Below are 12210 nucleotides of genomic sequence, written 5' to 3'. Positions count from 1 at the left end.
TAAGATGGTGGTAAGGAGTCCGGTAGCTGCAGCAGTATGGGCAGTAGAACAGTCCGTGCAAGTGAAGGTACCGAAGAAGTCCCTGGGACCACGGAGTCACGGATGGTAGTCCGGGTGACGCAGCTCAGGTTCGGAAGCCGAGATGATGTCAGGCAGGGTCCGGAACCTTTTGGAGCGAGATGACGGGTCACAGCAGGGATCCAAGATGGTACGGACTGTCAGATGGCAGACGGACAGCGTGCGGGGTTCGGGATTCAGCAGGACCGGCTGGCGAGGCAGGATCAGCTCTAGAAGAGAGATACGTGAGTATGGCAAGACGACACAAGGAGACCTGACTCCTAGCTTGGAAAACACGAAGATCAGGCCCCGCCCTCTTGGACAATACACCCCTTTATACCCTGTACCTGTTTAGCCTCATTTCCTGTTAATGGACGCTGGCCCTTTAAGAAAGGGTCAGTGACCGCGCGCGCGCCCTAATGCGCATGCGCGCAGCCCGGGTGCCAGAAGCCAGGGAAGGAGGCTGAGAAGAGGACGCAGGGGAGCCGGCCAGAACCTGGGAAGCCGTCGGGCGCCGCGATCGGGGACCAGGGGGCCTGGGAAGGACGGGCACCGGAGCCAAGGACCCGGGGAGCGTGGCAGGTGAGCCGGGGAGCGGGGCTGAGGACCCGGGGAGCGGAGCAGAGGACCCGGGGAGGGGAGCCAAGGACCCGGGGAGCGTGACAGTACCCCCCCCCCCCACGCCCCCCTCCCCGCAACCGGGACATGAAGGCACGGATCAGAGGAGTGCCCACGTTCTCCCTGGGCTCCCAGGACCTATCCTCAGGACCATACCCCTCCCAGTCCACCAGAAAGAACTGTCGGCCTCGAACAGTCTTCATGGCCACGATATCCCTTACCGCATAGATGTCGTCATCGGCAATAGGTGGAGGAGCCGGACTGGCAGCAGCGGAGAAGGGACCAAGGACAACCGGCTTGAGCAGGGAGACGTGGAATGAGTTGGGTATCCTCATCGTGGCCGGGAGCTGTAGCTTGTAGGAGACCTCGTTGATCTTGCAGAGGACCTTAAACGGCCCGATGTAGCGAGGACCCAGCTTGTAGGAAGGAATCTTCAATCGGATGTATTGGGAAGCAAGCCAGACCAGGTCACCAGGAGAGAAACACGGAGGGTCCAGACGCCTCTTGTCAGCGTGTTTCTTCATCCGCTGGGAAGCGCGTCCAAGGGACGCCTTGACAGAGTCCCAAATGGTAGCGAAGTCACGGGCTACAGTATCAGCCGCAGGGACATCCGAAGAAGGGGAGATAGGCAATGGAACGGAGGGCTGAAGTCCGTAAACGACATGGAAGGGAGATTTGGAGGACGACTCACTGATGTGGTGGTTATGTGAGAATTCAGCCCAAGGCAGAAGCGTGGACCAGTCGTCGTGATGGGCGTTGACATAGTGACGTAAGAAGGATGTCAAGATTTGATTGACCCTCTCCACTTGGCCATTAGACTGAGGATGGTATGCGGAAGAAAAGTCCAGAGTCACTCCCAGATGTTTGCAGAGCGCCCTCCAGAAGCGGGAGGTGAACTGAGTTCCTCTGTCGGACACGATGTGGGATGGAAAGCCATGCAAGCGGAAGATGTGATGGATATAGGTTTCCGCGAGTTCCTGAGCAGAGGGCAGTCCAGCCATGGGGATGAAGTGAGCCATTTTGGAGAACCGGTCCACCACGACCCATATGACTGTGTGTCCAGAGGATAATGGCAAGTCCGTAATGAAATCCATCGCTATGTGTTGCCACGGAACTGAGGGTATAGGCAGAGGCAGAAGACGGCCATAGGGCAGGTGTTTGGGCGTCTTGTTTCTGGCACAAGAGGAGCAGGCAGAGACAAAAGCAGCGACGTCCGTGCGAAAGGATGGCCACCAGTAATGGCGTACAATCGCACCCCATGTTCTCTTCTGGCCTGCATGACCGGCTGTTTTTGAGGCATGACCCCAGTGCAACACTTTTTGCCTGTCAGTCTCAGAGACATAGGTCTTTCCGGGCGGTATCTGGGCCAGGGTGACAGGAGCCACCGAAATGATCTTGCTAGGAGAGATGATGGGTTGGGTAGTCTCTTCCTCCTGCTCCATGGGCATGAAAGACCTAGACAAAGCATCAGCGCGTACGTTCTTGTCCGCGGGTCGGAAATGGAGCTGGAAGTCGAACCTGGCAAAGAATAGGGACCACCTGGCTTGGCGTGGGTTCAGTCGCTGAGCTGACCGCAGGTATTCCAGGTTCTTGTGGTCCGTGTAGATAATCACGGGGTACACTGCTCCTTCCAGGAGGTAGCGCCACTCCTCCAGAGCCAGTTTGACCGCCAATAGTTCTCGGTCACCGATGGTGTAATTACGTTCAGGCGCTGAGAAGCTCTTGGAGAAGAAACCGCACGTCACCATCTTGCCGGAGGAGGACTTCTGCATGAGCACTGCTCCGGCTCCCGAGGAGGAGGCATCCACCTCCAAGGTGAACTGGCGGTTTAACTCCGGACGGTGGAGTACAGGAGCGGAGGCAAATGCTCGCTTCAGCGAGCAAAACGCGGCGTCGGCCGCAGGTGACCAGTCCTTTGGATTAGCCTCTTTTTTGGTCAAAGCGGAGAGAGGAGCAGTCAGGGCAGAGAAGTGAGGGATAAACTGGCGGTAGTAGTTGGCGAATCCCAGGAACCGTTGGATTGCCTTCAGTCCAGAAGGGGGAGGCCAGTTGAGTATGGAGGAGACCTTCTTTGGATCCATCTGCAGTCCAGTGCCCGAGATGATGTATCCCAGGAAAGGGAGAGAAGACTGCTCAAAGACACACTTCTCATATTTGGCGTAGAGACGATTCTCTCTCAGTCTTTGTAAAACCAGCTGTACGTTCTCTCGGTGGGTCTGGAGGTCCGGAGAGAAGATAAGGATGTCGTCCAGATAAACTACTACACAGATGTAGAGGAGGTCCCGGAATATGTCGTTCACCAATTCTTGGAAGACTGCTGGTGCGTTACACAGGCCGAAGGGCATCACGCAGTATTCATAATGCCCATCGCGAGTATTAAACGCGGTCTTCCATTCGTCCCCAGAGCGGATACGAACTAGGTTGTAGGCACCCCGAAGATCCAGCTTGGTGAACACACGGGCTCCTCGGAGCCGGTCGAACAATTCGGGGATGAGCGGCAGAGGGTACTTATTTTTTACGGTGATCTGATTCAGACCCCGGTAGTCGATGCATGGGCGTAGGTCACCCTCTTTCTTCTTAACGAAGAAGAAGCCTGCTCCCGCAGGAGAGGAGGATCTCCGGATGAATCCCTTTGCCAGGCTTTCTGTGACGTAGGTGGACATGGCCCTGGTTTCGGCTGGGGACAACGGATATATCCGTCCTCGAGGCGGTGTTGTTCCTGGGAGTAGGTCGATGGCACAATCGTAGGGACGGTGTGGCGGAAGTACCTCAGACTCCTTCTTGTCAAAAACGTCTGCGAAGGACCAATAGGCCGAAGGCAGTTCCGGCAGGTTCTCTGGAACCGGAGGTCGTCGGATGGGTTGTATGGACTTCAGACACTTCTCATGACAAGCAGGACCCCATCGGGTGATTTCGCCAGTACCCCAGCTGACTGATGGTTCGTGTGTCCGCAACCAGGGAAGTCCCAGCAGGATTTGATGGGACATGTGTGGAAGGACGTAGAGAGCGATGTTCTCGGTGTGCAGGGCACCGATACGCAGTACGACCGGACTGGTGACCCAGGAGATGGTATCAGAGAGGGGTCTCCCATCCACAGAGGCAATCACTAGGGGCTTCTCGAGTGGAGTAACAGGCAGCTGGTACTTGTCCACCGTGGCCTGCTGGATGAAATTGCCTGCTGCTCCAGAGTCGAGGTATGCCTCAGCCGTGAAGCGCGTCTCTCCCGTTGACACTTGCACAGTCCACATAACCGGGTCTGAGAGAGTCCCAGCACCTAGGGTGGCCTCTCCTACCAACCCTAGGCTTTGGAGTTTCCCGGCCTTTCCGGACAGGAGCGTAGGAGGTGTGTGTCCTCTCCGCAGTAAAAGCAGAGGCCCTTGGCGAGCCGCTCTGCTCGACGTTGTTCAGACTGTCGTACTCGGTCGATCTGCATGGGCTCGTGGACGGGAATCCCAGCTGTTGATGACTGAGATACGGAGGGCTTCTGTGGAGGAGAGGAATGCCGTACCGGACGTCTCTCCCGAGACAGCTCTTTGGAGCGCTCCTGAAAACGAATGTCCACTCGAGTTGCTAGGGCAATCAGGGCATCTAGGGTGGAGGGCACGTCACGACCCGCCAACTCATCTTTGATGCGACTCGAGAGTCCTTCCCAGAAGGCGGCTGTTAGGGCCTCATTATTCCACCCGAGTTCTGAAGCCAGAGTGCGGAAACGGATGGCGTATTGGCCCACCGTCAATGTTCCTTGACGTAAGCGGAGGAGGGATGAAGCAGACGCAGAGGCGCGTCCCGGCTCGTCAAAGGTGCTACGAAAGGCCTGCAGGAACTCTTGAAGATCCTTGGTCATAGGGTCCTCCTTCTCCCACAACGGGTTCATCCACGCCAGTGCCTCGCCCTCCAGGTGAGACATGATGAAGGCGACCTTGGCTTGGTCGGAGGCAAACAGATGTGGTAGCTGCGTGAAATGAAGGGAACATTGGTTTATGAAGCCCCTGCAGGTCTTGGGATCTCCGGCATAACGAGGTGGTGAAGCCAAACGGAGTTGGGAAGCATTCGAAGAGGCTGCCACGGGTGCGGGAGCCGTGGATTGACTAGTGGAGGCCCGGAACGTTGAAGGCGTAACTGCCGCTTGTAACGTGTACAGGCGGGTATCCACGGAAGTCATAAAGTTCAGCATGCGGGTCTGGACTTCACGCTGGCGTTGGAGTTCCTCTTGCAAGGCCGCTAGTGCTGCAGCGGGATCCATGGCCTGATCTTACTGTCAGGGCCAGGCGGTCGGGCAGACCCAGGAGGTGGATCCACTGGGCCGAACTCTAAGATGGTGGTAAGGAGTCCGGTAGCTGCAGCAGTATGGGCAGTAGAACAGTCCGTGCAAGTGAAGGTACCGAAGAAGTCCCTGGGACCACGGAGTCACGGATGGTAGTCCGGGTGACGCAGCTCAGGTTCGGAAGCCGAGATGATGTCAGGCGGGGTCCGGAACCTTTTGGAGCGAGATGACGGGTCACAGCAGGGATCCAAGATGGTACGGACTGTCAGATGGCAGACGGACAGCGTGCGGGGTTCGGGATTCAGCAGGACCGGCTGGCGAGGCAGGATCAGCTCTAGAAGAGAGATACGTGAGTATGGCAAGACGACACAAGGAGACCTGACTCCTAGCTTGGAAAACACGAAGATCAGGCCCCGCCCTCTTGGACAATACACCCCTTTATACCCTGTACCTGTTTAGCCTCATTTCCTGTTAATGGACGCTGGCCCTTTAAGAAAGGGTCAGTGACCGCGCGCGCGCCCTAATGCGCATGCGCGCAGCCCGGGTGCCAGAAGCCAGGGAAGGAGGCTGAGAAGAGGACGCAGGGGAGCCGGCCAGAACCTGGGAAGCCGTCGGGCGCCGCGATCGGGGACCAGGGGGCCTGGGAAGGACGGGCACCGGAGCCAAGGACCCGGGGAGCGTGGCAGGTGAGCCGGGGAGCGGGGCTGAGGACCCGGGGAGCGGAGCAGAGGACCCGGGGAGGGGAGCCAAGGACCCGGGGAGCGTGACAAATATATGGACTCGTTTCTTATGCATGTCAAAGAATACCTGAGACCGTTTTTGCGGGACATTGAGGCCTCTCACATTCAATGAGCCAAAGGTAATCTGCGTCATTCTGAGGAGGAGGAACGGTGAGGAACCGGGAAGTAGGGTCAGAGGATGTGGATGGGAAGAGAGGTGTGGGTGGAGAGAATAGAGAAGGTTAGGAGAGGGGGAGAGAAAAAAAAAAAAGAGGGGGGGGTAGAAGGATTAAGTATATGAAGGAAACTACAAACAAAGAGAGAGTACCGTAGGCAAAAAGGTCAAAGCACCTCTTGCCTGTAGGGTCGTAATGTGACCCTTATACTTGGTCAAATAGACTAGAGGTAAATGCAGAAAAATAAAAATCTCTATATACCAGGGATGTTAATCCTACGCCACTACCCTGTGGCGTGTTATCCCAATCAGGGAGGGAACTTTCCACAAAGTAGCCCCCTGCCCTGGACTAAAAAACAACTTTTAACTATATATATTTTGATTTGCAGCTAAAGCTCTGTATAAAGAAGGGAGAAGGGGCTTTGAGAGGGTATTGTACCTTATAATGTTGAGGGGCGCCCCCCATTACACCCAGGATGGAAGGAGGGAACCCCCCACCCCCCTGTCCAGGGCGATACAATAATCCCACAACGCGAAATTCCCATCAGGACCAGGGGATAGACTCCATCGTACTGTGATCCTATAACCAAAAACATACTAGAACAATTTAATCCACCATTCTCTTATACATCAGACCGGCCTCCCTCCTCTTTCTCTATGAGAGCCACGCATCCGATCACCGGCTGGGACGGTGACTCCCCCCCCATTGGAAAGTCCGGCCAGTCCTCTATAGGCACTAATGGAATGTCCAAGGCCGCGGTGAACGAGGGTAAATCCGCCGGAGACCGAAGAACATGCATTCGTCCCGCGTGCCGAACCTGCAGGCGGAAGGGGAACCCCCAGCTATATGGAAACTCGTATGAGCGGAGAATGTCCAGCAGAGGTTTAAGAGCTCTTCTCCTTTGTAAGGTAAAACGGGATAGATCTTGTAGAATCTGGATTTGGCTCCCCTCATACGATGGTGACACTCCACTGCGGAGCTTAAACAGAATGGCCTCCTTAATAACATAGCGGTGGACCCTACAGATCACATCCCGAGGTCGGTCGTTCTGGGCTGGTTTGGGGCCCAACGCTCTATGCGCTCTATCCAATTCCAGGGGTTGGCTTGATGGTTCACCCAGAATATTATTGAAGATCACTTGAAGGGTACCATGTAAGTCCTTGGACTCGACAGACTCAGGCAGGCCGCGCACTCTGAGATTGTTTCTTCGGCCCCTATTTTCAGCATCATCCATTGCTTCAACCACGTATTGTATTTGGCGGGAGTGTTGTTCTAATAGTGCCCCGTGGGCCTGTGAAGTGTCCTCTATATTCTGAATTTTAGCTGCCTGCACTTGACTCTGGGTGTCCACTCTCTCCACCTCCCCCTTCAGGGCTGACAGCTCTGTGCGGTACGCCTGCTCCAGCCTGGTTATATATGCCTCCATATCTTCCCTGGTGGGTATAGCTGAGAAACGTGCCCGCATCTCATTAAGCTCTGTCAGAACTCCTGACTCTTGTGTTGTTGTTATGGCTGGCCCTGACCCTGCATGCTTGTCTGCATCTGGTAACTTTGGATTTATGTTGTGCTTCTCCCTGGGTACAGTCTCACTTCTGTCAGGGACCTGTAACTCATTTGCAGTGCAGTGTCCCCCCTCCTGAAATTCCTCACACTCCTGCATGTGTGTTTATAGGAGGGGACATTACTCCCCCCTCCAGAGGCCTCCAGGCTTCAGGGCTACTGTTTGTATCAGCAGGCACTTCCCCCGTGCTTCTCACTCCGGGTTTCCCCTGTACCTGTAATCTTGGGCTGTCTGGCCTTATCTTCTGTATCTCCTCTTCACTCCGGGTGGTCTCTCCTCTCAGTCACGTCAGCTGCTGAGCCTTTCCCTGCATCTCCATAGCTGCCATCTCACTGCTGCACGCTGAGCTCACCTCGTGTGTAGCCTTAGCAGCCATCTTGGGTGCCCCCTGTGAAGCTTCTCTCTGCCCCGGCCTGGATAAAAAGTGCTTGATCCCTCTCTCCTCCGATTGTGAAGCTCTGCTGCTGCACCCCTGGGATCTCCCTCGTCTCCTCCGCTGCATAGCCTGTATTGCAGAGTCCTCAGTTGCGTGGATCATCAGTTATAAAGTCCAGTGGCAGGAGCTAAGACAAGTCACGTCCTCACTCCTTCATAGCCAGGACACGCCCCCTAGGTTATACAAATTAGATAATTAACCGTATGTGTATGGATGTCATAGGAGACCCCAAATGAAGGTGAGTACTCTAATGGGATGATGACACCACGTCAGACACTCACATTCTAGTATTATGTTATCATACAGCACATTCATGCACTAGATGGAATGCATATCATTACACTTAACTCACACGCAACGCATTTCCCCCTTTAAGACATGGGTTCATCAGGAGTAACAATGGTGAATTTATCTTTAAAAACAATATGCTAGTGATCGATACACTGTATATATAGAACAGTTAAGAAGCTTGGGTAACCCCGCAGGGCTCCACATTCAGATGATTCATCTTACCTCAGATCATCAAAGGTAGCCCGAAATCCTCCATTACTGTAATGTTCTCTGAGATGCAGGGTGCCCCATATTCCCATTAATTCTTTCTTGTTCTGTGACGAGACACTTCAGTATGCAGATACATTTGTTATCTCTAGTTCCACATAGAAAAGTTTGGTCAAATAGCACAACAGGAAAGAAATCCCCCAATATATGGGCTTCTCCAAGGTGAAAGGGATGTTCTGCCATATATGCTGGCCTAAGATAGTAACACCCGGCACTCAAAATCACCTTGCTCTTTTGTGATCCTGCAGCATACAGGTGATGCCCCTGGTAGCGATAGCCAGCAAAAGATTGACCAGCACCTCCAACAGAACAGGAGAAGTGAGAACAGGTGCAAGATGATAACTCAATAGGATTAAAAAAAATACACCTGCACTCTGAAATGCTATAAACGGGCAAACATTGAATATAGGGATTTGAAAATTCAATACTGTTATTGAAACTAAATTTTAAAAAATTAGATACCTAAGGCACAAATTGGTCAATTCATGAGAGCCCAACGGCCAGCAACAAGGTGTATCTCTCTCTGAATGATCACTCCTCCATTCAGCATGAGGCATTTTGAATTAATCTGCATCCTACCTGCCTGGGTGGGTGGAGCCGAGCGGAGCCATGGCCCTGAGGACGTCAGTGCCGCGGGGACTGCATGGCTGGGGACAGGTGAGTGTGTGTGTGTGTGTGTGTGTACATGCGGAGTGGAGTGCGGGAGGGGGCGGAGCCAAGCGGGGAAGTGTCGGGCTCCCTGCACACGTAGCCAGGGTAAATATCAGGTAACTAAGCAAAGCACTTTGCTTGGTTACCCGATATTTACCTTGGTTACCAGCGTACACCGCTTAGCGCTGGCTCCTTGCACATGTAGCCAGGGTAAATATCGGGTTATTAAGCAAAGTGCTTTGCTTAGTAACCCGATGTGTATCCTGGTTACATGTGCAGGGAGCCAGAGAGAGCATGAGCAGCGAAATCCTGAGGATTCTGCTGCTCAAAAAACGTTACATGCTGCATTGCTTCTGCCCGGCGGAAGCAACGCAGCGTCGGCCAGCGGAAGCAACGCAGGTACTTTTGGCACAATCCGTCATCCATACAAGTCTATGAGAAACAACGGAATCCGTTAACAGATTCCGCTGTTTTCCAAAAGGGGGGGATTGTGATGGAAGGTAATTAACGCAAGTGTGAAAGTACCTTTATTTATAAGCAGATGTATACATACAGCTCAAATGTATAGGCTGAGCCTACTCCATACTGGGCAGGTGCCACCTCCAGTCGCTGCTGTTCAATCATTGAAATGCAGCTGTCAATCACTTACAATGGTATTTGATTGGTTGAATTGCTGGTGCGTGTGTGTCCTGTTGGCACCCATCAAACCCCAACTGCTCAGCGTCATGAAAATATAAAAGTTATAATTGCTTCTCTTTTTCTAATTCAACAATAAAGAAATAAAAAAATAAACCTGTCCGTTCAGTTGCGTGTCCGTGAAAGGTTTTATTATGGAATTATAGAATTAATTAATTCAAGTGGTAAACTGTAAAAAAAAAAAATTAGAAATGAAAAATTGCTCAAACTCCCACTTTTCAGTCATCAGACCTTCTAAAAAAAAAAAAATAAAAATAAAAATGAAAAATGTAATAAAAATATCATGTGTGACCTAAATTTGTACCAATAAAACTACAGCTCCCCACTTAAAAAAACAAGTCCTCACACAGCTAATTGATGAAAAGTAAAAAAAAGTTATGTCTTAGAAAATGGCAGCACAAACCATTTTTTTTTTTTTTTGTATTTTTACAAAGGTTAGCATTTTTTTACTTTCTTCGGCGCTCCATTGGGAGACCCAGACGATTGGGTGTATAGCACTGCCTCCGGAGGCCACACAAACCATTACACTAAAAAGTGTAAGGCCCCTCCCCTTCTGGCTATACACCCCCAGTGGGATCACTGGCTCACCAGTTTTCTGCTTTGTGCGAAGGAGGTCAGACATCCACGCATAGCTCCACTGTTTAGTCAGCAGCAGCTGCTGACTATGTCGGATGGAAGAAAAGAGGGCCCATACTAGGGTCCCCAGCATGCTCCCTTCTCACCCCACTTTATGTCGGCGGTGTTTGTTAAGGTTGAGGTACCCATTGCGGGTACGGAGGCTGGAGCCCACATTCTGTTTTCCTTCATCATCCCCCTGAGGGGCTCTGAGGAAGTGGGATCTTACCGGCCCCCAAGCCCTGAGGCCGGGCTCCATCCACAGACCCATGGAACCTGCTGGATACGGAGCTGGGTACCGTTCAGGGACAAGGCCCTGCGACATTAAGGTACTCTGTGTCCCCGTTTGTACAGGCCGCGCTCACTCCAGACTTGCTGGGTGTGCTAGTGCGCCGGGGACAGTAGCGCTGCGCGCTGGGTTTACAGTCACTACAGTTTGTCTGAGTGACTTTATGTGTTGGGGACTGCCGCGCCGGCCGCCCCTGGAGCGGCGGCGCGGCTGCGACTTGTAGTGCGCCGGGGACTTAGCGCCGACCGTGCTTTTACGACGGCGGCGCTTATAAATCTAGTCCCCGGCTTTTGCGGCCTAGCTCCGCTTCGTTCCCGCCCCCACCCTGTCAATCAGGGCAAGGGAGAGACGCTGTACGTTTATTCAGCGCCGAGGGCTGGAGCCTTATTTACATGCTCCAGCCCTCTCACTGAGCACAGTGGGACGCAGGTTTCCCGCTCTTTGTCTGCACACGCCCAGGGCCTGCCCCTCTCCACAGGACGCCGGCAGCCATTCCTACATGCAGTCTGGCTGGAGAACGGACACAGGCTCTGGGAGACCCAGACAAGGGATTTCTGGCGACCACACACCCGCGTTTAGCGGGCGGTAAGCAGCACTTAAGTGCTGGCCCCACTAGTGCCACAGTGTGATATTTGTGTACTTTTTTCTCTGTACCATATATATATATATTTTGCACTGTAAGGTCGCTTCTTGGCTGTATACCCCTATTGCTCTGAGGAGACGACAACATGTCATCTGCAAAACGCAAGGGTGCCAAGACACAGGCTGTGAACGCTGCTTGTGCCGCTTGTGGGGCTGATCTACCGGCAGGTTACAATGACCCCCATTGTGTGCAATGTTCGGTCCCTGTGCCACTTCGTCAGCCGGAGCCTATGGTGGTAGTGGCCCAGGCAGAGTCGCCGGTGAACCCTGTCCCGGTGACGGGGACAGAGTTTGCTGTTTTTGCTGACAGGATGTCTGTCACTATGACAAAAATCCTAGAGACCTTGCAGGCCAGGCCAGTTACTCAGTCCATGGACACTGCTGCGGCAATGTTCCCCGGTCCCCCTCAGTTGGAGTTAATCCGTGCTTCAAGGGGGTCCCAGGCATCTCAGCCTGACGGCTCTAATTCAGATGACAGTCCCAGGCAGCCTAAGCGTGCTCGCTGGGAGAGACCCTCCACGTCATCACGCGGATCAGGGTCTCAACGAGAAGAGTCTCTACATGATGAGACAGAGGAGGGGGATCAGGAGTTTAATCCTGAAACCGCTCTCAATCTGGATACTCCTGATGGTGACGCCATGGTAAATGACCTTATAGGGGCCATCAATAGTCTATTGGAAATTTCTCCCCCTGCCCCTTCTGCAGAGGAGGCAGCTGCACAGCAGGAGAAGTTCCATTTCAGGTATCCCAAGCCTAAACTGAGTACTTTTCTGGACCACGCTGACTTCAGAGAATCAGTCCAGAAACACCATGCCTACCCAGATAAGCGTTTCTCCAAACGTCTTAAGGATACACGTTATCCCTTTCCCCCTGACGTGGTCAAACGCTGGACCCAGTGTCCAAAGGTGGATCCCCCAATCTCCAGGCT

This window comes from Anomaloglossus baeobatrachus, chromosome 6, assembly GCF_048569485.1.
Source record: "Anomaloglossus baeobatrachus isolate aAnoBae1 chromosome 6, aAnoBae1.hap1, whole genome shotgun sequence".
NCBI lineage: Eukaryota > Metazoa > Chordata > Amphibia > Anura > Aromobatidae > Anomaloglossus > Anomaloglossus baeobatrachus.
Note: the sequence above shows the minus strand (reverse complement) of the source record.